A 24,956-nucleotide genomic window follows, 5' to 3' on the forward strand; every position below is an offset into this window, starting at 1 on the left:
GGACTGGGCTCCTGCAGCTGTGCAGCCACGCACTCTGGTTTCTCTTCATCTCGTACAAATCTTTCGCCTTTTACTAAAGATTTCCGTGGAGAGGAGCATGAATGAGTTCCATGCAATTTTTGTGCTTCCCTGCCTTCGGGTGGGGCGCAGCCTGGCTGGTCAAAGAGAGAAAACAAAAACGCTCGCAATCGGTCTTGTTATGGCGATTGTGGCAGTCTGCTCCGCGAGTCCTCGGTCTCCGGCCGTCTGATTGGCGCTCTTTTCTTTGGGGGGTGGGAAGTGTCCGGCCGCAGGGGATCTTGGGACCTCGCTTTGCATAGTGGCTTCCCAGAGTGCGTCGTTTCCGGCACAGTGTGGCCGGGTGTTTTCCGAGTTATCGCACGGATTGGGCACGCTCGCAAGCCGTGAGCCGCAGGCGATGAGCCCCGAGCTGAACGGGCCCCACTGGCTCGTTTGTAAGATCTGCGGCAGATCGTGTAAAGACGTTCAACTTTGTAACTACTGCACGCACAGGAAGCAGAATAAATTCCTCTTTCAAACTGTCAAAGGTTTGCTTTGCGAACGCTGCAGGACATCGCACAATCTGTTTTGAACGGGGACAAACGATTTCTTATGAGGCGCAGTAAGTACAGACGTTTAAAAAGCTCCACTCATGCCGACGATGCAGCATGAAGAAGGGCAACCTAACGTTTGACAGACAAAAGCCGGGCGCCGCTACGAGCAATATGAAATCAAACTGACAGCACACGGCGTTTCGCGCTGACTCAAAAGTGATCTCGACAGACGCTGTTCTCTGCATAACGCTGAAAGAGCTAAAGAGTGTTTCTGTTGAGACGTAACAAGCTTGTTTCTTTCTACCATGATGTTACCATGACAAAATCTGTCTTTAAACACCTTGCTCAGTCTCTGACGAGACTGTCAAGAATTGCTTTCGCCGATTGTATTGCAAACCGGCGGAAGCGGGGTATTGGGAAAAGTTTTCAACTAGCAATAATCGCACATCGGCTAAACCTCACAGGCTACGATACTGCCACTGCGCAAAGCTGACGGTTGCCAGGCAACCGCGTGGATCCTATGGAAATCGTTATCAATCGTCTCATGGCATGTCGTTGCTGTAACGCTTCATATTTGCGGCCGGACACTTCCCGCCCCCCAAAGAAAAGAGCACCAATCAGACAGGCGGAGACCGAGGACTCGCAGAGCAGACGGCCACAGTCGCAGTAATAAGAGTGATTTTGAGCGGTTTTGTTTTCTCTCTTTGACCAGCCCAGCTGCGCCCCACCCGAAGGCAGGAAAGCACAAAAATTGTATGGAACTCATTCATGCTCCTCTTCATGGAAATCTTTAGTAAAAGGCAAAAGATTTGTACGAGATGAAGAGAAACCAGAGTGCGTGGCTGGACAGCTGCAGGAGCCCAGGCTGCCTTCAAGGCCTCTGCCCTGCCGGTCGTGGTTGGCAATGCACCTGGCCTTACAAACGAGCCAGTGGGGCCCGTTCAGCTCCGGGCTCATCGCCTGCGGCTCTCGGCTTACCTGGCAGGGGAGATACCTTGATCAGCCTGTAGTTGGAGTAGTTGGATTGTTTTCTTGTTTTGTGGAAGCAGTGTTTGTTTTGCAGTTTGAGATGGCAACCTTTGGATCCCGCAAGAATGCTGTACGTTTTGAGCTTTTGGATGACCTGTTCATGGATCGTATGCAGTTCAGCAGAAAAGTGTTACAGAAGGAACTTGGCTTTGAACCTCGGCACTTGGATTTCATCTTTGCTCTCCCAGGTCAGAAAGCATTTGAGGTTGTATTTGGTACCTATCCTCTGTTTGAACAATGCGTGGATGTGTTTGAGGCAAAAAGAGGGAAAGTTCCTGCACTTGAGAAGATCAACTTGCAGCCTCTGACACAGAGAGAGAGGAAAACGGTGCATGTTGTTATGTTCTCGGAACTGGCAAAGACGGAGGACATTCACACCTGGCTTAACCAGTACTGCACCGTCCACCATGGAACTGAGGTTAGAGATGTTGACGGTATAAAAACAGGAGCAAGGAAATTCGAGGTTCGCTTACTACCGGACAATGTAAATGGAGGCTTAAGGCACCTGCCCTCTACAATCCGGCTGGGCGCCTGCAATGGCTATGTTTTTTATGTGGGACAACCAAAGGTGTGTCGGCGCTGTGGTGCTGTGGGACACCTGGCATCTTCCTGCACTGTGAAATGCTGCAAGACCTGTGGCAAACAGGGACATTTAGCCTCTGACTGTTCAATGCTGCCAAAGTGCAATTTATGTGGCTCGGAAGGACACGTTTTTAAGAACTGCCCTCACGCCTACGCCAATAAACTCAAAATGAGAAAGGATGAGGCAGTGTTTGTTTCAGCCAAACCGGCCCGAAAAGCCAAAGCAAACAACAAGTCAAACAAAGAACCCTTGTTGGACAAAGAGTCTCAGCCTCCAGCCAGGATCAGTCCTGCTGTGGCTCCGGGGCCGGTGGAAGAGAAATCCACTACGCTCCCACAACCGCAGACTGCACCAGACAAGCACGAGGGTTTGAAAACCCCCGAGAACAGCGAGGACCCCTCCCCCACTCCTGCTCCTCAGAACGAGGGCCAGTGTGGGGCCCCCCGGTGGAGCGGGTCCAGCGACGATACCCAGGATTCAGCGGAGCTGCTTTTCTCAGACTCTGCAAGTGCTACAGATGCCCTCCTCTCCTCCATCCAGTCCATCACGGAGGATCTGCAACAGCTGGTGGGTGAGGGGGAAGAGGAGACTGGTGCATCGGCTGCACCCCTTTCCCCTCAGTGCTCCCAGGAGCTGGACTTGAGGAAAAGGAAAAATGACTCTGTTTTCTCCCCGAGCGAGGAGGAAGGAGAGAATGGCGATGGGGACAGCTGGAACCCCTCCACCCCTCCCTCTACCCCCTTCCTTGAAATGGACTCCGTGAATGCTTTTACTGCTGCCACCCTGATGAAGGCTCATTCAGAGGATGGCTGGCAGGAAATTGGTAAGAAGAAAAAGAAAAAGAAGAAGGTAACAGGTGAGACCGAAGAGAAATGTGTTTTGTAAGGACTGGTTCCACTTTCTTATGTAATATGGCTCTAAACATAATTTCTCTTAACACCAGAGGTATCAATGACGGAGTTAAATGTCAGTGTGTCTTTGATTACCTCCAGCAGAGAGAGGGAGATGTGTTGATGTTGCAGGAGTGTGCTTTAGCCTATCAAGAGAGGTATAAAAGCTTTGAAGATAGGTGGGATAAAGGGCCTTCTGTTTGGTCAGGGGACAATAACAACAGAGCCTCTGGCGTGGCCATTCTTTTCAAAGGATGGGCTTTCAAATTGAAAAGTATTCAGAGGGTCATAGATGGCAGGTTGCTGTGTGTGGATGTGGAATGGGGGACTGTTAACCTGCGGCTAATCAATGTGTATTTTCCTACTGACGTGGGAGGAAGGGTGGACCTACTCAAGGCACTCTCTCCCCTATTGTTAAGTAGCACAGACGTGATAGTGGGAGGGGATTTTAATTGTATCTTAGAGCACACAGACAGGCAGTCTAGCTCTCCGATAAAATTGGATTCCAGCTCACTGGCCCTGCAAAACTTAGTTCAAGACTTTAAACTCTCAGACACATATAGATGTATATATCCCACAACAGCAGGATATGCATGGTCAGGGAGGAATAGCAGCTCCAGAATTGACTATTGCTTTGTCTCAGAGAGAGTGAAAGTTGTTGGGGTCACTCTTCAGCCTGTCTTCTTCTCAGATCATCAGGCTTTAGGGTGTAGAGTGGAACTCCAGGGCGGGACTGTCTTTGGCCCAGGCCTCTGGAAACTCAACACAAAGCTGCTAGAGAACGAGGGGGTAGTATCCCGCTACAAGGAGAAACTATCACAGTGGCTGTCCTTGCAGTGTCTGTACGGGTCAGTAGGAGAGTGGTGGGAGGAGGTGAAGATGAGGACAAAGACCTTTTTCATGGCTGAGGGAAGGAAGGCTGCTGCCAGACGGAGAGGAGTGCTAGCCAGGAAACAGAGGCAGCTGCAGCGTCTCTACACGATGCTGCACAGTGGCTTCGATGTGCTCGAGGATATCACCCTTTTAAAAAAGGACATCCGGAGCATAGCCGAAGAAAGTAGTCGAGGAGTGCTGTTAAGAGGCAGAGTGCAGTTCTTGGAAGAAAATGAGAAGTGTACTCGCTTCTTTTTCAGGAAAGTGGTAGGCTCCAAGTCTGTCATGGAAAGTGTAGTTGATGAGGAGGGACGAGAGAGAACAGAGCCGAGTGCTATCCTCTCCTGCACCAAGGCCTTCTACTCAAGACTGTACAGCTCTACAGAGGTAAAGGATGAAGAAATTCATTTTTTTACCTCAAAGCTAGAAAACGTTTTGAGTGAAGAAGATAGGGAAGTACTTGAGAGGGATTTGACAGTAGAAGAGCTGAGACAGGCTATGGAGAGCTTACAGAAGGGGAAAACTCCAGGTGCTGACGGGCTCCCTAAAGAATTTTATTGCACCTTTTGGGATCTGCTTCAGGATCCGCTACTGGTCCTATTCGAGGAAAGATATAAGACAGAATTGCTGCCTGACTCCTTAAGAGAAGGCACTATCTCTCTCTTGTTTAAGAAAGGAGCAAAAAATGACATAAAGAACTGGAGACCCCTCAGCCTGTTAGGCGTGGACACTAAGATCCTGTCCAAAGCCCTTTTCCTGCACCTACAAAATGTAGTGGCCTCACTGGTAGGGAAAGAACAGACTTGTGGGATAGCAGGACGCCTGATGAGCGACAACCTGGCCTTGTTGAGGGATGTCTGTCTGTACTCTGAGGATCGCTCCCTCCCTCTTTGCATTTTAGGTGTAGACCTAGAAAAGGCCTTTGACCGCCTAAACCGGCAGTACTTAACATCGGGACTTGAGCACATGAAGTTTGGCCCCATCATGAGAAAGTGGATTAACCTGCTGTACACAGGTAGCAACAGCAGAGTCATGGTTAATGGCAATAGATCACGCCCCTTTGAAGTCTGTTCAGGGGTGAGGCAGGGCTGCCCATTATCCCCCTTGTTATGCGTTTTGGCTATGGAGCCCTTAGCCTGTGCCTTGCGCCAGGATCAGGCCATTAATGGGATACCAGTGCCTGGAAGTGGGGGAGGAGAGGTAAAGACATCTCTATACATGGATGACGTCACCCTGCTCCTCTCTGACAATGCCTCAATTAGCAGAGCTCTGCAGTGCTGTGATCGTTTCTCTTTGGCTTCCTCCGCAAAAATTAACAAATCTAAGAGTGAGATTTTTTATCAGAACTGGAGGGAGCCAAAAGAAGGACATGATCTCAGGCTGCAAGAGAAGAGAATTAAGGTCCTGGGGGTGTATTTTGGAGAAGAGATGGGAACAGTAAATTGGCAGAACAAATTGCCAATCTTAAACAAAAAACTGATGCAATGGAAGGACCGAGACCTCACCATGACAGGGAAGGTGCTGGTCATCAAAGCCGAGCTCTTGCCTGTCTTGAATTTTCTGGCTTCTACCTTCCCAATCCCACACCGTGTTGCGGCGGTGATGAGGAGATTGATGTTTCAATTTCTATGGGGTGGGAAGCAGGAAAGACTCAGAAGGGAAATAATGTACAGGCCGCTACCCTCAGGGGGGAAGTCTGTCCCAGATATTGCTACGAAGCTGCTGTGCATTTTCCTGGCCTCTGTGCTGAGAGGCTTTGCAACAGCACCTGCAGCGCGTACCTGGACTTATTTTTCCAGGCTCTGGGTAGGTAGGGAGGTGTTCAGAGTGTGGGGTGTCAGACCCAAGCTGGACGTCCCACTCTCTGACACATGCCCTTCAATTTATGGGACAGTTAAAAGTTTTCTAAGATCTCACCCAATTGGCCATATTCCCCTCCGAGATGTCAGCGTCCAAAAACTGGAAGACTTCGTTGCACCCCAGAACAATAGGCAGACCCATGTGGGCATTTTAACATCAGCCCAAACAAGGAAGGTGTGGAAACACACATCCTCTAAGTTTCTGTGCAACATTCACAGAGATTTAGCCTGGAGTGTCGTCCACCAGTGCTTACCGGTACGAACTTTCTTGTACCGTAGGGGCCTCACCCCCAGCCCTCGCTGCGTTAGGGTGGGCTGCGGCGAGGAGGAGACTGTATCCCATCTCCTGTGGTCCTGCTTTTTTGCTAAGGCCTTCTGGGCACAGTTTGAAGATTGGTTGCTGGCTCTCTCGCCCCAATTTACCCTGACCGCTGCTTTCGTCATATACGGCATCTCTCCTGTCAAACTTCCTCCTGACGTGTTTGACAGGATCTGGGCCGTGGTGAACAGTGGGAAAGTTGCCCTGTGGAGAGTGAGGAACATGGGGCTGTTCAAAGGCATCGAGATCCCAGTCAAGGCAGCAGGTAGCCTGGCCCTGTTCATCACCCGAGAGAACTATTACCTCAGAGATCTGTGGAGAGAAGGGAGGGAGGAAGCAGAAAATCTGTGGGAAATAGAGAGCATAGGTCAATATCTCAAGAAACTGTGAAAAACATTATCAAGTTTAAGAAAAGAATGTGATTTGCACCAGAAAAAAAGAAAATTGTTGCTATGTAACTGTTACCATGTCAAAATGTAATGAGATGTGATCATATATACTGTTTTAAGTATGTATATGAATGTAAAGCTTTCTGATTTGTGATGTCCTGTATTTTTTTGTGAAAAGAAAATAAAGTTCTTAAAAATCGAAATCGGTTCACCCAGGGCGAGGCTCGGCCATTGCACTCCGGCTGTGCTGACCCCTGCGAATTCCCCAAATGTGGGAATCTCGACTGCATAATTTCTGGTAGTGGGGGACTGCGTTCGCGCTCTCCCCTGATGTGCTTGGTCCAAAATCAGATACAGGAAGGTTAGGACACCACGAGCTGCGTGGCTGCGGAAGGATCCCGGTTCGACAGGAGTGGACGCCGCTGCTGGTTCTCGCTGGCTTTTAGTTAGGGGTCCGGAGAAGCATCTCAAGCTAGTTCCACTACTCCTTCCGGACGTTCATTCCCTTTTCAAAGTCAGTCGTTTTGCTGTAGTCTGCGTTCTTTAGGCTGATTATCGAGGTTAGCCTTTATTTGGTCATGGGGGGCCTCGGTACTGTATGCTGAGTCTAAAGACAGTTTCACCCGTTTTCTGATTGCTCGGTTCTGTACCAGTGCAGACATGTCAAACAGTGAATGGCTGTACCTCTACTGTATCCGTGCTCAATGAATGAAATCGGTAACAAATGAATATATGTCTAGTTATACGAAAAACGAGTGGTTTATCGACTCATCTTCATTTGCAGATTTAGAGGCAGCTTCGATATTCGTTTTACAGACGGGTTTTTTTTTTTGAATATGGGTCCCACACATGCCACAGCAACAAAACATCTCTAGAGATGAGGCTATAGATCACCTTTCCATCCTGCAGGTTTTCCTCCCAAAGCCTACGGCACCAACGGCGACCCCTGCTGGCCGGGAGAGCAAAAGCTTACAGCACCTGGTATTCCCAGGCAGTCTCCCATCCAAGTACTAACCAGGCCCGACGCTGCTTAGCTTCCGAGATCAGACGAGATCAGGCGTGTTCAGGGTGGTGTGGCCGTAAGCCAAAGCCCCGGCGCCTGACTCGCTACTTGAAGCTGTGTGTGGCGGGGGTTCCGTGCCTCCCGAGCGGGACTGAAGGATCGTTCGTGTGCAACTCTTTGGAAAGGAGCTGCTTTCCAAATCGCATTGCGTGCCTGGATGTTGGCGAATGCGCTCCCTTGTGTTGGCTCGTCCCGCACTGGAGGAGGACAAACAATCTGCACGGAGGAGCACCAGGCAAGTCTTCACCAGACAAAAACCTCCAGTGCACAGCACTCTGGAAACATTTCGGGGATTTCGCGTGTTTATTTCAGCACGTAAAGCGCACCGGTCCAACAAGTCGGCCGGGCGCGCGGCGCCTCCGCCCTCTTGTGGCCTTGCGGCGTCAGAGCAAGAGGCTCCTTCTCGCTGCCCTTCCGCTGTGTTGCAGGGCCCCGAGAGGGAACCCGGAGCGCGCACTTTGTGGGGGGCGGGGGACCGCGTTCGCGCTCTGCCCCCGGTCTCTTGCGCGAGTACTAAATCTCACGGACAGGGGGGCCTCGTCATTGATTGTTACAGGTGAGACGGGGATTAGGAGGAGACCCCGACTGATGGGTAAAGGGGAGCACTAACACCAGAGGGACACCCCCGGCGTCTCTTTTTGAGAGACGCCCTGGGGTTTCCTAATGGCCAAGGAGGGTCGGGACCTCGGTTTGACCTCTGTTTGTGCAGCAGAGTGTCGCCATCAGGAGGCTGGGGCGTAAGAGAGCCACACAGCCCGCAGGGTGAGCGCTCCCTACTGGTCCCAGTCACACCTCTTGCAGGAGCAGCAGCAACTGGAGCTTTTCCGGGGTGGAATCTCCCATCCGGGTGCCGGCCAGGCTCACACCTGCTGGGCTGCCCCGGGGGTGAGCCCGGTCGAGAGTCGCAGGGCCAGATCTAGTCACCGGGGAGAAACGATACAAGTGAAGGATTGCTCGGCTCTCGGCACTTGAAAAGACCGACAAATGTCTCGTTCCCGCCGGAGCTGAATGTACCCGCATGTGTGGTGTCGTCTTCTTCCCCCGCCCCGCTGTGTTTGCTGTATTGTCTCTGAAGCCGGCCCCCCCGAGACGAGACGGGCTGTTCCTGTGCCCCAATTAACACTTTACAGGTGCCATTCCCCGGCATTGTGGCCATTGTCGGTGCTCACACGCGATAAGATAAGGCGGAGGAGAGCGGGGCATGCCCAGCGGCAGACATTCAAGGAGGGGGCAGTGCGAGGTGAGGTGAGGTGCGACACGCCGGAGCCCCGACGCAGCTAATGCGGAGCACTTGTTGGACTGGCATCGAAAGGACGTGTGCGCACGGAGCGAGCCTTCCCTGCGGCGGAGCGCGGGAACTTTCTCCCCCCCTCCCGCTGCAGGAGTTGTGTGCACTGCAGCGGTGCCGAGAGAAAAGCACAGAAGGCAGCAGGGTCTGGAGAGCAGGTAAGAGACGGAGCCTTGTGGGCAGGCGAGCAGGCCCGTTTTTTGGAAATTGCTGAAAAGGTTTGTTCGGTGTGTGGCAGGCGCACGTCGCGAGCTTGCGTGGAGATCTGCCGGTCTGGAGTTATGCAAATGAGGCCGAATTGCATCCCGGGACATGCTGCGAATGCGCAACGGCGACTGCAGATGTGTAGGAAACGGCACGCTCGTTTTCTCGTTTTGCCCACACTTTTGAGTGTTAGTGTGGCGTGTGAGTGTGTGAAAGAGTGGGCCCAGCAGGAGGCGGTGGCGTGCGGGGCGAGGAGGTGGCCTAGGCTGCGCGATTTGTGCTGTGGGTGCGGGCCGCTTGCAGGGGCCTGTTTAACTCATACTTACCTGGCAGGGGAGATACCTTGATCAAGAAGGAGGTTCACCCAGGGCGAGGCTCGGCCATTGCACTCCGGCCGTGCTGACCCCTGCGAATTCCCCAAATGTGGGAATCTCGACTGCATAATTTCTGGTAGTGGGGGACTGCGTTCGCGCTCTCCCCTGATGTGCTTGGTCCAAAATCAGATACGGGAGGGTTAGGACACCACGAGCTGCGTGGCTGCGGAAGGATCCCGGTTCGACAGGAGTGGACGCCGCTGCTGGTTCTCGCTGGCTTTTAGTTAGGGGTCCGGAGAAGCATCTCAAGCTAGTTCCACTACTCCTTCCGGACGTTCATTCCCTTTTCAAAGTCAGGCGTTTTGCTGTAGTCTGCGTTCTTTAGGCTGATTATCGAGGTTAGCCTTTATTTGGTCATGGGGGGCCTCGGTACTGTATGCTGAGTCTAAAGACAGTTTCACCCGTTTTCTGATTGCTCGGTTCTGTACCAGTGCAGACATGTCAAACAGTGAATGGCTGTACCTCTACTGTATCCGTGCTCAATGAATGAAATCGGTAACAAATGAATATATGTCTAGTTATACGAAAAACGAGTGGTTTATCGACTCATCTTCATTTGCAGATTTAGAGGCAGCTTCGATATTCGTTTTACAGACGGGTTTTTTTTTTTGAATATGGGTCCCACACATGCCACAGCAACAAAACATCTCTAGAGATGAGGCTATAGATCACCTTTCCATCCTGCAGGTTTTCCTCCCAAAGCCTACGGCACCAACGGCGACCCCTGCTGGCCGGGAGAGCAAAAGCTTACAGCACCTGGTATTCCCAGGCAGTCTCCCATCCAAGTACTAACCAGGCCCGACGCTGCTTAGCTTCCGAGATCAGACGAGATCGGGCGTGTTCAGGGTGGTGTGGCCGTAAGCGAAAGCCCCGGCGCCTGACTCGCTACTTGAAGCTGTGTGTGGCGGGGGTTCCGTGCCCCCCGAGCGGGACTGAAGGATCGTTCGTGTGCAACTCTTTGGAAAGGAGCTGCTTTCCAAATCGCATTGCGTGCCTGGATGTTGGCGAATGCGCTCCCTTGTGTTGACTCGTCCCTCACTGGAGGAGGACAAACAATCTGCACGGAGGAGCACCAGGCAAGTCTTCACCAGACAAAAACCTCCAGTGCACAGCACTCTGGAAACATTTCGGGGCTTTCGCGTGTTTATTTCAGCACGTAAAGCGCACCGGTCCAACACGTCGGCCGGGCGCGCGGCGCCTCCGCCCTCTTGTGGCCTTGCGGCATCAGAGCAAGAGGCTCCTTCTCGCTGCCCTTCCGCTGTGTTGCAGGGCCCCGAGAGGGAACCCGGAGCGCGCACTTTGTGGGGGGCGGGGGACCGCGTTCGCGCTCTGCCCCCGGTCTCTTGCGCGAGTACTAAATCTCACGGACAGGGGGGCCTCGTCATTGATTGTTACAGGTGAGACGGGGATTAGGAAGAGACCCCGACTGATGGGTAAAGGGGAGCACTAACACCAGAGGGACACCCCCGGCGTCTCTTTTTGAGAGACGCCCTGGGGTTTCCTAATGGCCAAGGAGGGTCGGGACCTCGGTTTGACCTCTGTTTGTGCAGCAGAGTGTCGCCATCAGGAGGCTGGGGCGTAAGAGAGCCACACAGCCCGCAGGGTGAGCGCTCCCTACTGGTCCCAGTCACACCTCTTGCAGGAGCAGCAGCAACCGGAGCTTTTCCGGGGTGGAATATCCCATCCGGGTGCCGGCCAGGCTTACACCTGCTGGGCTGCCCCGGGGGTGAGCCCAGTCAAGAGTCGCAGGGCCAGATCTAGTCACCGGGGAGAAACGATACAAGTGAAGGATTGCTCGGCTCTCGGCACTTGAAAAGACCGACAAATGTCTCGTTCCCGCCGGAGCTGAATGTACCCGCATGTGTGGTGTCGTCTTCTTCCCCCGCCCCGCTGTGTTTGCTGTATTGTCTCTGAAGCCGCCCCCCCCGAGACGAGACGGGCTTTTCCTGTGCCCCAATTAACACTTTACAGGTGCCATTCCCCGGCATTGTGGCCATTGTCGGTGCTTCCACGCGATAAGATAAGGCGGAGGAGAGCGGGGCATGCCCAGCGGCAGACATTCAAGGAGGGGGCAGGGCGAGGTGAGGTGAGGTGCGACACGCCGGAGCCCCGACGCAGCTAATGCGGAGCACTTGTTGGACTGGCATCGAAAGGACGTGTGCGCACGGAGCGAGCCTTCCCTGCGGCGGAGCGCGGGAACTTTCTCCCCCTCTCCCGCTGCAGGAGTTGTGTGCACTGCAGCGGTGCCGAGAGAAAAGCACAGAAGGCAGCAGGCTCTGGAGAGCAGGTAAGAGACGGAGCCTTGTGGGCAGGCGAGCAGGCCCGTTTTTTGGAAATTGCTGAAAAGGTTTGTTCGGTGTGTGGCAGGCGCACGTCGCGAGCTTGCGTGGCGATCTGCCGGTCTGGAGTTATGCAAATGAGGCCGAATTGCATCCCGGGACATGCTGCGAATGCGCAACGGCGACTGCAGATGTGTAGGAAACGGCGCGCTCGTTTTCTCGTTTTGCCCACACTTTTGAGTGTTAGTGTGGCGTGTGAGTGTGTGAAAGAGTGGGCCCAGCAGGAGGCGGTGGCGTGCGGGGCTAGGAGGTGGCCTAGGCTGCGGGATTTGTGCTGTGGGTGCGGGCCGCTTGCAGGGGCCTGTTTAACTCATACTTACCTGGCAGGGGAGATACCTTGATCAGCCTGTAGGTGGAGTAGTTGGATTGTTTTTCTTTTGTTGGAAGCAGTGTTCGATTTGCGGTTTTTGAAATGGCAACCTTTGGATCCCGTAAGAATGCTGTACGTTTTGAGCTCTTGGATGACCTCTTCATGGATCGTATGCAGTTCAGCAGAAAAGTGTTACAGAAGGAACTTGGCTTTGAACCTCGGCACTTGGATTTCATCTTCGCTCTCCCAGGTCAGAAAGCATTTGAGGTTGTGTTTGCTATCTATCCTCTGTTTGAACAATGCGTGGATGTGTTTGAGGCAAAAAGAGGCAAAGTTCCTGCACTTGAGAAGATCAACTTGCAGCCTCTGACACAGAGAGAGAGGAAAACGGTGCATGTTGTTATGTTCTCGGAACTGGCAAAGACGGAGGACATTCACACCTGGCTTAACCAGTACTGCACCGTCCACCATGGAACTGATGTTAGAGATGTTGATGGTATAAAAACAGGAGCAAGGAAATTCGAGGTTCGCTTGCTACCGGACAGCGTAAATGGAGGCTTAAGGCACCTGCCCTCTACAATCCGGCTGGGCGCCTGCAATGGCTATGTGTTTTATGTGGGACAACCAAAGGTGTGTCGGCGCTGTGGTGCTGTGGGACACCTGGCATCGTCCTGCACTGTGAAATGCTGCAAGACCTGTGGCAAACAGGGACATTTAGCCTCTGACTGTTCAATGCTGCCAAAGTGCAATTTATGTGGCTCGGAAGGACACGTTTTTAAGAACTGCCCTCACGCCTACGCCAATAAACTCAAAATGAGAAAGGATGAGGCAGTGCTTGTTTCAGGCAAACCGGCCCGAAAATCCAAAGCAAACAACAAGTCAAACAAAGAACCCTTGTTGGACAAAGACTCTCAGCCTCCAGCCAGGATCAGTCCTGCTGCGGCTCCGGGGCTGGTGGAAGAGAAATCCACTACGCCCCCACAACCGCAGACTGCACCAGACAAGCACGAGGGTTTGAAAACCCCCGAGAACAGCGAGGACCCCTCCCCCGCTCCTGCTCCTCAGAACGAGGGCCAGTGTGGGGCCCCCCGGTGGAGCGGGTCCAGCGAGGATACCCAGGATTCAGCGGAGCTGCTTTTCTCAGACTCTGCAAGTGCTACAGATGCCCTCCTCTCCTCCATCCAGTCCATCACGGAGGATCTGCAGCAGCTGGTGGGTGAGGGGGAAGAGGAGACTGGTGCATCGGCTGCACCCCTTTCCCCTCAGTGCTCCCAGGAGCTGGACTTGAGGAAAAGAAAAAATGACTCTGTTTTCTCCCCGAGCGAGGAGGAAGGAGAGCATGGCGATGGGGACAGCTGGAACCTCTCCACCCCTCCCTCTACCCCCTTCCTTGAAATGGACTCTGTGAACGCTTTTACTGCTGCCACCCTGATGAAGGCTCATTCAGAGGATGGCTGGCAGGAAATTGGTAAGAAGAAAAAGAAAAAGAAAAAGGTAACAGGTGAGACCGAAGAGAAATGTGTTTTGTAAAGACTGGTTCCACTTTCTTATGTAATATGGCTCTTAACATAATTTCTCTTAACACAAGAGGTATCAATGACAGAGTTAAATGCCAGTCTGTCTTTGATTACCTCCAGCAGAGAGAGGGAGATGTGTTGATGTTGCAGGAGTGTGCTTTAGCCTATCAAGAGAGGTATAAAAGTTTTGAAGATAGGTTTGATAAAGGGCCTTCTGTTTGGTCAGGGGACAATAACAACAGAGCCTCTGGCGTGGCCATTCTTTTCAAAGGATGGGCATTCAAATTGAAAAGTATTCAGAGGGTCATAGATGGCAGGTTGCTGTGTGTGGATGTGGAATGGGGGACCGTTAACCTGCGGCTAATCAATGTGTATTGCCCTACTGACGTAGGAGGAAGGGTGGAGCTACTCAAGGCACTCTCCCCCCTATTGTTATGCAGCACAGACGTGATAGTGGGAGGGGATTTTAATTGTATCTTAGAGCACACAGACAGGCAGTCTAGCTCGCCGATAAAATTGGATTCCAGCTCACTGGCCCTGCAAAACTTAGTTCAAGACTTTAAACTCTCAGACACATATAGATGTATATATCCCACAACAGCAGGATATACATGGTCAGGGAGGAATAGCAGCTCCAGAATTGACTATTGCTTTGTCTCAGAGAGAGTGAAAGTTGTTGGGGTCACTCTTCAGCCTGTCTTCTTCTCAGATCATCAGGCTTTAGGGTGTAGAGTGGAACTCCAGGGCGGGACTGTCTTTGGCCCAGGCCTCTGGAAACTCAACACAAAGCTGCTAGAGAACGAGGGGGTAGTATCCCGCTACAAGGAGAAACTATCACAGTGGCTGTCCTTGCAGTGTCTGTACGGGTCAGTAGGAGAGTGGTGGGAGGAGGTGAAGGTGAGGACAAAGGCCTTTTTCATGGCTGAGGGAAGGAAGGCTGCTGCCAGACGGAGAGGAGTGCTAGCCAGGAAACAGAGGCAGCTGCGGCGTCTCTACACGATGCTGCACAGTGGCTTCGATGTGCTCGAGGATATCGCCCTTTTAAAAAAGGACATCCGGAGCATAGCCGAAGAAAGTAGTCGAGGAGTGCTGTTAAGAAGCAGAGTGCAGTTCTTGGAAGAAAATGAGAAGTGTACTCGCTTCTTTTTCAGGAAAGTGGTAGGCTCCAAGACTGTCATGGAAAGTGTAGTTGATGAGGAGGGACGAGAGAGAACAGAGCCGAGTGCTATCCTCTCCTGCACCGAGGCCTTCTACTCAAGACTGTACAGCTCTACAGAGGTAAAGGATGAAGATATTCATTTTTTTACCTCAAAGCTAGAAAACGTTTTGAGTGAAGAAGATAGGGAAGTACTTGAGAGGGATTTGACAGTAGAAGAGCTGAGACAGGCTATGGAGAGCTTACAGAAGGGGAAAACTCCGGGTGCTGACGGGCTCCCTAAAGAATTTTATTGCACCTTTTGGGATCTGCTTCAGGATCCGCTACTGCTCCTATTCGAGGAAAGCTACAAGACAGAATTGCTGCCTGACTCCTTAAGAGAAGGCACTATCTCTCTCTTGTTTAAGAAAGGAGCAAAAAATGACATAAAGAACTGGAGACCCCTCAGCCTGTTAGGCGTGGACACTAAGATCCTGTCCAAAGCCCTTTTCCTGCGCCTACAAAATGTAGTGGCCTCACTGGTAGGGAAAGAACAGACTTGTGGGATAGCAGGACGCCTGATGAGCGACAACCTGGCCTTGTTGAGGGATGTCTGTCTGTACTCTGAGGATCGCTCCCTCCCTCTGTGCATTTTAGGTGTAGACCTAGAAAAGGCCTTTGACCGCCTAAACCGGCAGTACTTAACATCGGTACTTGAGCACATGAAGTTTGGCCCCATCATGAGAAAGTGGATTAACCTGCTGTACACAGGTAGCAACAGCAGAGTCATGGTTAATGGCAATAGATCACGCACCTTTGAAGTCTGTTCAGGGGTGAGGCAGGGCTGCCCATTATCCCCCTTGTTATTCGTTTTGGCTATGGAGCCCTTAGCCTGTGCCTTGCGGCAGGATCAGGCCATTAATGGGATACCAGTGCCTGGAAGTGGGGGAGGAGAGGTAAAGACATCTCTATACATGGATGACGTCACCCTGCTCCTCTCTGACAATGCCTCAATTAGCAGAGCTCTGCAGTGCTGTGATCGGTTCTCTTTGGCTTCCTCCGCAAAAATTAACACATCTAAGAGTGAGATTTTTTATCAGAACTGGAGGGAGCCAAAAGAAGGACATGATCTCAGGCTGCAAGAGAAGAGAATTAAGGTCCTGGGGGTGTATTTTGGAGAAGAGATGGGAACAGTAAATTGGCAGAACAAATTGCCAATCTTAAACAAAAAACTGATGCAATGGAAGGACCGAGACCTCACCATGACAGGGAAGGTGCTGGTCATCAAAGCCGAGCTCTTGCCTGTCTTGAATTTTCTGGCTTCTACCTTCCCAATCCCACACCGTGTTGCGGCGGTGCTGAGGAGATTGATGTTTCAATTTCTATGGGGTGGGAAGCAGGAAAGACTCAGAAGGGAAATAATGTACAGGCCGCTACCCTCAGGGGGGAAGTCTGTCCCAGATATTGCTACGAAGCTGCTGTGCATTTTCCTGGCCTCTGTGCTGAGAGGCTTTGCAACAGCACCTGCAGCGCGTACCTGGACTTATTTTTCCAGGCTCTGGGTAGGTAGGGAGGTGTTCAGAGTGTGGGGTGTCAGACCCAAGCTGGACGTCCCACTCTCTGACACATGCCCTGCAATTTATGGGACAGTTAAAAGTTTTCTAAGATCTCACCCAATTGGCCATATTCCCCTCCGAGATGTCAGCGTCCAAAAACTGGAAGATTTCGTAGCACCCCAGAACAATAGGCAGACCCCTGTGGGCATTTTAACATCAGCCCAAACAAGGAAGGTGTGGAAACACACATCCTCTAAATTTCTGTGCAACATTCACAGAGATTTAGCCTGGAGTGTCGTCCACCAGTGCTTACCGGTACGAACTTTCTTGTACCGTAGGGGCCTCACCCCCAGCCCTCGCTGCGTTAGGGTGGGCTGCGGCGAGGAGGAGACTGTGACCCATCTCCTGTGGTCCTGCTTTTTTGCTAAGGCCTTCTGGGCCCAGTTTGAAGATTGGTTGCAGGCTCTCTCGCCCCAATTTACCCTGACCGCTGCTTTCGTTAGATACGGCATCTCTCCTGTCAAGCTTCCTCCTGACGTGTTTGACAGGATCTGGGCCGTGGTGAACAGTGGGAAAGACGCCCTGTGGAGAGTGAGGAACATGGGGCTGTTCAAAGGCATCGAGGTCCCAGTCAAGGCAGCAGGTAGCCTGGCCCTGTTCATCACCCGAGAGAACTATTACCTCAGAGATCTGTGGAGAGAAGGGAGGGAGGAAGCAGAAAATCAGTGGGAAATAGAGAGCATAGGTCAACATCTCAAGAAACTGTGAAAAACATTATCATGTTTAAATAAAGAATGTGATTTGCACCAGAAAAAAAGAAAATTGTTGCTATGTAACTGTTACCGTGTCAAAATGTAATGAGATGTGATCATATATACTGTTTTAAGTATGTATATTAATGTAAAGCTTTCTGATTTGTGATTTCCTGTATTTTTTTGTGAAAAGAAAATAAAGTTCTTAAAAATCGAAAATCGGTTCACCCAGGGCGAGGCTCGGCCATTGCACTCCGGCTGTGCTGACCCCTGCGAATTCCCCAAATGTGGGAATCTCGACTGCATAATTTCTGGTAGTGGGGGACTGCGTTCGCGCTCTCCCCTGATGTGCTTGGTCCAAAATCAGATACGGGAGGGTTAGGACACCACGAGCTGCGTGGCTGCGGAAGGATCCCGGTTCGACAGGAGTGGACGCCGCTGCTGGTTCTCGCTGGCTTTTAGTTAGGGGTCCGGAGAAGCATCTCAAGCTAGTTCCACTACTCCTTCCGGACGTTCATTCCCTTTTCAAAGTCAGTCGTTTTGCTGTAGTCTGCGTTCTTTAGGCTGATTATCGAGGTTAGCCTTTATTTGGTCATGGGGGGCCTCGGTACTGTATGCTGAGTCTAAAGACAGTTTCACCCGTTTTCTGATTGCTCGGTTCTGTACCAGTGCAGACATGTCAAACAGTGAATGGCTGTACCTCTACTGTATCCGTGCTCAATGAATGAAATCGGTAACAAATGAATATATGTCTAGTTATACGAAAAACGAGTGGTTTATCGACTCATCTTCATTTGCAGATTTAGAGGCAGCTTCGATATTCGTTTTACAGACGGGTTTTTTTTTTTGAATATGGGTCCCACACATGCCACAGCAACAAAACATCTCTAGAGATGAGGCTATAGATCACCTTTCCATCCTGCAGGTTTTCCTCCCAAAGCCTACGGCACCAACGGCGACCCCTGCTGGCCGGGAGAGCAAAAGCTTACAGCACCTGGTATTCCTAGGCAGTCTCCCATCCAAGTACTAACCAGGCCCAACGCTGCTTAGCTTCCGAGATCAGACAAGATCGGGCGTGTTCAGGGTGGTGTGGCCGTAAGCGAAAGACCCAGCGCCTGACTCGCTACTTGAAGCTGTGTGTGGCGGGGGTTCCGTGCCCCCCCGAGCAGGACTGAAGGATCGTTCGTGTGCAACTCTTTGGAAAGGAGCTGCTTTCCAAATCGCATTGCGTGCCTGGATGTTGGCGAATGCGCTCCCTTGTGTTGGCTCGTCCCGCACTGGAGGAGGACAAACAATCTGCACGGAGGAGCACCAGGCAAGTCTTCACCAGACAAAAACCTCCAGTGCACAGCACTCTGGAAACATTTCGGGGCTTTCGCGTGTTTATTTCAGCACGTAAAGCGCACCGGTCCAACACGTCGGCCGGGCGCGCGGCGCCTCCGCCCTCTTGTGGCCTTGAGGCGTCAGAACAAGAGGCTCCTTCTCGCTGCCCTTCCGCTGTGTTGCAGGGCCCCGAGAGGGAACCCGGAGCGCGCACTTTGTGGGGGGCGGGGGACCGTGTTCGCGCTCTGCCCCCGGTCTCTTGCGCGAGTACTAAATCTCACGGACAGGGGGGCCTCGTCATTGATTGTTACAGGTGAGACGGGGATTAGGAGGAGACCCCGACTGATGGGTAAAGGGGAGCACTAACACCAGAGGGACACCCCCGGCGTCTCTTTTTGAGAGACGCCCTGGGGTTTCCTAATGGCCAAGGAGGGTCGGGACCTCGGTTTGACCTCTGTTTGTGCAGCAGAGTGTCGCCATCAGGAGGCTGGGGCGTAAGAGAGCCACACAGCCCGCAGGGTGAGCGCTCCCTACTGGTCCCAGTCACACCTCTTGCAGGAGCAGCAGCAACCGGAGCTTTTCCGGGGTGGAATATCCCATCCGGGTGCCGGCCAGGCTTACACCTGCTGGGCTGCCCCGGGGGTGAGCCCAGTCGAGAGTCGCAGGGCCAGATCTAGTCACCGGGGAGAAACGATACAAGTGAAGGATTGCTCGGCTCTCGGCACTTGAAAAGACCGACAAATGTCTCGTTCCCGCCGGAGCTGAATGTACCCGCATGTGTGGTGTCGTCTTCTTCCCCCGCCCCGCTGTGTTTGCTGTATTGTCTCTGAAGCCGCCCCCCCCGAGACGAGACGGGCTTTTCCTGTGCCCCAATTAACACTTTACAGGTGCCATTCCCCGGCATTGTGGCCATTGTCGGTGCTTCCACGCGATAAGATAAGGCGGAGGAGAGCGGGGCATGCCCAGCGGCAGACATTCAAGGAGGGGGCAGGGCGAGGTGAGGTGAGGTGCGACACGCCGGAGCCCCGACGCAGCTAATGCGGAGCACTTGTTGGACTGGCATCGAAAGGACGTGTGCGCACGGAGCGAGCCTTCCCTGCGGCGGAGCGCGGGAACTTTCTCCCCCTCTCCCGCTGCAGGAGTTGTGTGCACTGCAGCGGTGCCGAGAGAAAAGCACAGAAGGCAGCAGGCTCTGGAGAGCAGGTAAGAGACGGAGCCTTGTGGGCAGGCGAGCAGGCCCGTTTTTTGGAAATTGCTGAAAAGGTTTGTTCGGTGTGTGGCAGGCGCACGTCGCGAGCTTGCGTGGCGATCTGCCGGTCTGGAGTTATGCAAATGAGGCCGAATTGCATCCCGGGACATGCTGCGAATGCGCAACGGCGACTGCAGATGTGTAGGAAACGGCGCGCTCGTTTTCTCGTTTTGCCCACACTTTTGAGTGTTAGTGTGGCGTGTGAGTGTGTGAAAGAGTGGGCCCAGCAGGAGGCGGTGGCGTGCGGGGCTAGGAGGTGGCCTAGGCTGCGGGATTTGTGCTGTGGGTGCGGGCCGCTTGCAGGGGCCTGTTTAACTCATACTTACCTGGCAGGGGAGATACCTTGATCAAGAAGGAGGTTCACCCAGGGCGAGGCTCGGCCATTGCACTCCGGCTGTGCTGACCCCTGCGAATTCCTCAAATGTGGGAATCTCGACTGCATAATTTCTGGTAGTGGGGGACTGCGTTCGCGCTCTCCCCTGATGTGCTTGGTCCAAAATCAGATACGGGAGGGTTAGGACACCACGAGCTGCGTGGCTGCGGAAGGATCCCGGTTCGACAGGAGTGGACGCCGCTGCTGGTTCTCGCTGGCTTTTAGTTAGGGGTCCGGAGAAGCATCTCAAGCTAGTTCCACTACTCCTTCCGGACGTTCATTCCCTTTTCAAAGTCAGTCGTTTTGCTGTAGTCTGCGTTCTTTAGGCTGATTATCGAGGTTAGCCTTTATTTGGTCATGGGGGGCCTCGGTACTGTATGCTGAGTCTAAAGACAGTTTCACCCGTTTTCTGATTGCTCGGTTCTGTACCAGTGCAGACATGTCAAACAGTGAATGGCTGTACCTCTACTGTATCCGTGCTCAATGAATGAAATCGGTAACAAATGAATATATGTCTAGTTATACGAAAAACGAGTGGTTTATCGACTCATCTTCATTTGCAGATTTAGAGGCAGCTTCGATATTCGTTTTACAGACGGGTTTTTTTTTTTGAATATGGGTCACACACATGCCACAGCAACAAAACATCTCTAGAGATGAGGCTATAGATCACCTTTCCATCCTGCAGGTTTTCCTCCCAAAGCCTACGGCACCAACGGCGACCCCTGCTGGCCGGGAGAGCAAAAGCTTACAGCACCTGGTATTCCCAGGCAGTCTCCCATCCAAGTACTAACCAGGCCCGACGCTGCTTAGCTTCCGAGATCAGACGAGATCGGGCGTGTTCAGGGTGGTGTGGCCGTAAGCAAAAGCCCCGGTGCCTGACTCGCTACTTGAAGCTGTGTGTGGCGGGGGTTCCGTGCCCCCCGAGCGGGACTGAAGGATCGTTCGTGTGCAACTCTTTGGAAAGGAGCTGCTTTCCAAATCGCATTGCGTGCCTGGATGTTGGCGAATGCGCTCCCTTGTGTTGACTCGTCCCTCACTGGAGGAGGACAAACAATCTGCACGGAGGAGCACCAGGCAAGTCTTCACCAGACAAAAACCTCCAGTGCACAGCACTCTGGAAACATTTCGGGGCTTTCGCGTGTTTATTTCAGCACGTAAAGCGCACCGGTCCAACACGTCGGCCGGGCGCGCGGCGCCTCCGCCCTCTTGTGGCCTTGCGGCATCAGAGCAAGAGGCTCCTTCTCGCTGCCCTTCCGCTGTGTTGCAGGGCCCCGAGAGGGAACCCGGAGCGCGCACTTTGTGGGGGGCGGGGGACCGCGTTCGCGCTCTGCCCCCGGTCTCTTGCGCGAGTACTAAATCTCACGGACAGGGGGGCCTCGTCATTGATTGTTACAGGTGAGACGGGGATTAGGAAGAGACCCCGACTGATGGGTAAAGGGGAGCACTAACACCAGAGGGACACCCCCGGCGTCTCTTTTTGAGAGACGCCCTGGGGTTTCCTAATGGCCAAGGAGGGTCGGGACCTCGGTTTGACCTCTGTTTGTGCAGCAGAGTGTCGCCATCAGGAGGCTGGGGCATAAGAGAGCCACACAGCCCGCAGGGTGAGCGCTCCCTACTGGTCCCAGTCACACCTCTTGCAGGAGCAGCAGCAACCGGAGCTTTTCCGGGGTGGAATATCCCATCCGGGTGCCGGCCAGGCTTACACCTGCTGGGCTGCCCCGGGGGTGAGCCCAGTCGAGAGTCGCAGGGCCAGATCTAGTCACCGGGGAGAAACGATACAAGTGAAGGATTGCTCGGCTCTCGGCACTTGAAAAGACCGACAAATGTCTCGTTCCCGCCGGAGCTGAATGTACCCGCATGTGTGGTGTCGTCTTCTTCCCCCGCCCCGCTGTGTTTGCTGTATTGTCTCTGAAGCCGCCCCCCCCGAGACGAGACGGGCTTTTCCTGTGCCCCAATTAACACTTTACAGGTGCCATTCCCCGGCATTGTGGCCATTGTCGGTGCTTCCACGCGATAAGATAAGGCGGAGGAGAGCGGGGCATGCCCAGCGGCAGACATTCAAGGAGGGGGCAGTGCGAGGTGAGGTGAGGTGCGACACGCCGGAGCCCCGACGCAGCTAATGCGGAGCACTTGTTGGACTGGCATCGAAAGGACGTGTGCGCACGGAGCGAGCCTTCCCTGCGGCGGAGCGCGGGAACTTTCTCCCCCCCTCCCGCTGCAGGAGTTGTGTCCACTGCAGCGGTGCCGAGAGAAAAGCACAGAAGGCAGCAGGCTCTGGAGAGCAGGTAAGAGACGGAGCATTGTGGGCAGGCGAGCAGGCCCGTTTTTTGGAAATTGCTGAAAAGGTTTGTTCGGTGTGTGGCAGGCGCACGTCGCGAGCTTGCGTGGAGATCTGCCGGTCTGGAGTTATGCAAATGAGGCCGAATTGCATCCCGGGACATGCTGCGAATGCGCAACGGCGACTGCAGATGTGTAGGAAACGGCGCGCTCGTTTTCTCGTTTTGCCCACACTTTTGAGTGTTAGTGTGGCGTGTGAGTGTGTGAAAGAGTGGGCCCAGCAGGAGGCGGTGGCGTGCGGGGCGAGGAGGTGGCCTAGGCTGCGCGATTTGTGCTGTGGGTGCGGGCCGCTTGCAGGGGCCTGTTTAACTCATACTTACCTGGCAGGGGAGATACCTTGATCAGCCTGTAGGTGGAGTGGTTGGATTGTTTTTCTTTTGTTGGAAGCAGTGTTCGATTTGCGGTTTTTGAAATGGCAACCTTTGGATCCCGTAAGAATGCTGTACGTTTTGAGCTCTTGGATGACCTCTTCATGGATCGTATGCAGTTCAGCAGAAAAGTGTTACAGAAGGAACTTGGCTTTGAACCTCGGCACTTGGATTTCATCTTCGCTCTCCCAGGTCAGAAAGCATTTGAGGTTGTATTTGCTACCTATCCTCTGTTTGAACAATGCGTGGATGTGTTTGAGGCAAAAAGAGGCAAAGTTCCTGCACTTGAGAAGATCAACTTGCAGCCTCTGACACAGAGAGAGAGGAAAACGGTGCATGTTGTTATGTTCTCGGAACTAGCAAAGACGGAGGACATTCACACCTGGCTTAACCAGTACTGCACCGTCCACCATGGAACTGAGGTTAGAGATGTTGATGGTATAAAAACAGGAGCAAGGAAATTCGAGGTTCGCTTGCTACCGGACAGCGTAAATGGAGGCTTAAGGCACCTGCCCTCTACAATCCGGCTGGGCGCCTGCAATGGCTATGTGTTTTATGTGGGACAACCAAAGGTGTGTCGGCGCTGTGGTGCTGTGGGACACCTGGCATCGTCCTGCACTGTGAAATGCTGCAAGACCTGTGGCAAACAGGGACATTTAGCCTCTGACTGTTCAATGCTGCCAAAGTGCAATTTATGTGGCTCGGAAGGACACGTTTTTAAGAACTGCCCTCACGCCTACGCCAATAAACTCAAAATGAGAAAGGATGAGGCAGTGCTTGTTTCAGCCAAACCGGCCCGAAAATCCAAAGCAAACAACAAGTCAAACAAAGAACCCTTGTTGGACAAAGACTCTCAGCCTCCAGCCAGGATCAGTCCTGCTGTGGCTCCGGGGCTGGTGGAAGAGAAATCCACTACGCCCCCACAACCGCAGACTGCACCAGACAAGCACGAGGGTTTGAAAACCCCCGAGAACAGCGAGGACCCCTCCCCCACTCCTGCTCCTCAGAACGAGGGCCAGTGTGGGGCCCCCCGGTGGAGCGGGTCCAGCGAGGATACCCAGGATTCAGCGGAGCTGCTTTTCTCAGACTCTGCAAGTGCTACAGATGCCCTCCTCTCCTCCATCCAGTCCATCACGGAGGATCTGCAGCAGCTGGTGGGTGAGGGGGAAGAGGAGACTGGTGCATCGGCTGCACCCCTTTCCCCTCAGTGCTCCCAGGAGCTGGACTTGAGGAAAAGAAAAAATGACTCTGTTTTCTCCCCGAGCGAGGAGGAAGGAGAGCATGGCGATGGGGACAGCTGGAACCTCTCCACCCCTCCCTCTACCCCCTTCCTTGAAATGGACTCTGTGAACGCTTTTACTGCTGCCACCCTGATGAAGGCTCATTCAGAGGATGGCTGGCAGGAAATTGGTAAGAAGAAAAAGAAAAAGAAAAAGGTAACAGGTGAGACCGAAGAGAAATGTGTTTTGTAAAGACTGGTTCCGCTTTCTTGTGTAATATGGCTCTTAACATAATTTCTCTTAACACAAGAGGTATCAATGACAGAGTTAAATGCCAGTCTGTCTTTGATTACCTCCAGCAGAGAGAGGGAGATGTGTTGATGTTGCAGGAGTGTGCTTTAGCCTATCAAGAGAGGTATAAAAGTTTTGAAGATAGGTGGGATAAAGGGCCTTCTGTTTGGTCAGGGGACAATAACAACAGAGCCTCTGGCGTGGCCATTCTTTTCAAAGGATGGGCATTCAAATTGAAAAGTATTCAGAGGGTCATAGATGGCAGGTTGCTGTGTGTGGATGTGGAATGGGGGACCGTTAACCTGCGGCTAATCAATGTGTATTGCCCTACTGACGTAGGAGGAAGGGTGGAGCTACTCAAGGCACTCTCCCCCCTATTGTTATGCAGCACAGACGTGATAGTGGGAGGGGATTTTAATTGTATCTTAGAGCACACAGACAGGCAGTCTAGCTCGCCGATAAAATTGGATTCCAGCTCACTGGCCCTGCAAAACTTAGTTCAAGACTTTAAACTCTCAGACACATATAGATGTATATATCCCACAACAGCAGGATATACATGGTCAGGGAGGAATAGCAGCTCCAGAATTGACTATTGCTTTGTCTCAGAGAAAGTGAAAGTTGTTGGGGTCACTCTTCAGCCTGTCTTCTTCTCAGATCATCAGGCTTTAGGGTGTAGAGTGGAACTCCAGGGCGGGACTGTCTTTGGCCCAGGCCTCTGGAAACTCAACACAAAGCTGCTAGAGAACGAGGGGGTA

At 52.8% G+C, this 24,956-nt stretch overlaps 11 non-coding genes across 11 annotated transcripts; 5 read left to right on the forward strand and 6 right to left on the reverse strand.

Moving 5' to 3' along the window:
* Positions 1-29: 29 nt before the first annotated feature.
* LOC138229524 (U5 spliceosomal RNA) lies at positions 30-146 on the forward strand. Its single transcript, XR_011185934.1, has one exon. It is a non-coding gene; the product is annotated as a U5 spliceosomal RNA (small nuclear RNA).
* A 757-nt stretch (positions 147-903) lies between these two features.
* On the reverse strand, positions 904-1,045 carry LOC138229502 (U4 spliceosomal RNA). The gene has a single exon (XR_011185913.1). It is a non-coding gene; the product is annotated as a U4 spliceosomal RNA (small nuclear RNA).
* A 230-nt stretch (positions 1,046-1,275) lies between these two features.
* Positions 1,276-1,392, reverse strand: LOC138229560 (U5 spliceosomal RNA). Its single transcript, XR_011185970.1, has one exon. It is a non-coding gene; the product is annotated as a U5 spliceosomal RNA (small nuclear RNA).
* A 5,264-nt stretch (positions 1,393-6,656) lies between these two features.
* Positions 6,657-6,826, forward strand: LOC138229418 (U1 spliceosomal RNA). The gene has a single exon (XR_011185835.1). It is a non-coding gene; the product is annotated as a U1 spliceosomal RNA (small nuclear RNA).
* A 636-nt stretch (positions 6,827-7,462) lies between these two features.
* LOC138229581 (5S ribosomal RNA) lies at positions 7,463-7,581 on the reverse strand. The gene has a single exon (XR_011185991.1). It is a non-coding gene; the product is annotated as a 5S ribosomal RNA (ribosomal RNA).
* A 1,788-nt stretch (positions 7,582-9,369) lies between these two features.
* LOC138229346 (U1 spliceosomal RNA) lies at positions 9,370-9,533 on the forward strand. The gene has a single exon (XR_011185766.1). It is a non-coding gene; the product is annotated as a U1 spliceosomal RNA (small nuclear RNA).
* A 636-nt stretch (positions 9,534-10,169) lies between these two features.
* On the reverse strand, positions 10,170-10,288 carry LOC138229344 (5S ribosomal RNA). Its single transcript, XR_011185764.1, has one exon. It is a non-coding gene; the product is annotated as a 5S ribosomal RNA (ribosomal RNA).
* Positions 10,289-17,209: 6,921 nt separating this feature from the next.
* LOC138229423 (U1 spliceosomal RNA) lies at positions 17,210-17,380 on the forward strand. The gene has a single exon (XR_011185840.1). It is a non-coding gene; the product is annotated as a U1 spliceosomal RNA (small nuclear RNA).
* Positions 17,381-18,016: 636 nt separating this feature from the next.
* On the reverse strand, positions 18,017-18,135 carry LOC138229314 (5S ribosomal RNA). Its single transcript, XR_011185745.1, has one exon. It is a non-coding gene; the product is annotated as a 5S ribosomal RNA (ribosomal RNA).
* Positions 18,136-19,924: 1,789 nt separating this feature from the next.
* LOC138229387 (U1 spliceosomal RNA) lies at positions 19,925-20,088 on the forward strand. Its single transcript, XR_011185807.1, has one exon. It is a non-coding gene; the product is annotated as a U1 spliceosomal RNA (small nuclear RNA).
* A 636-nt stretch (positions 20,089-20,724) lies between these two features.
* On the reverse strand, positions 20,725-20,843 carry LOC138229348 (5S ribosomal RNA). Its single transcript, XR_011185768.1, has one exon. It is a non-coding gene; the product is annotated as a 5S ribosomal RNA (ribosomal RNA).
* Between the last annotated feature and the right edge of the window lie 4,113 nt (positions 20,844-24,956).

The sequence above is a fragment of the Lepisosteus oculatus genome, unplaced genomic scaffold (genome assembly GCF_040954835.1).
Source record: "Lepisosteus oculatus isolate fLepOcu1 unplaced genomic scaffold, fLepOcu1.hap2 HAP2_SCAFFOLD_45, whole genome shotgun sequence".
Taxonomy (NCBI): domain Eukaryota; kingdom Metazoa; phylum Chordata; class Actinopteri; order Semionotiformes; family Lepisosteidae; genus Lepisosteus; species Lepisosteus oculatus.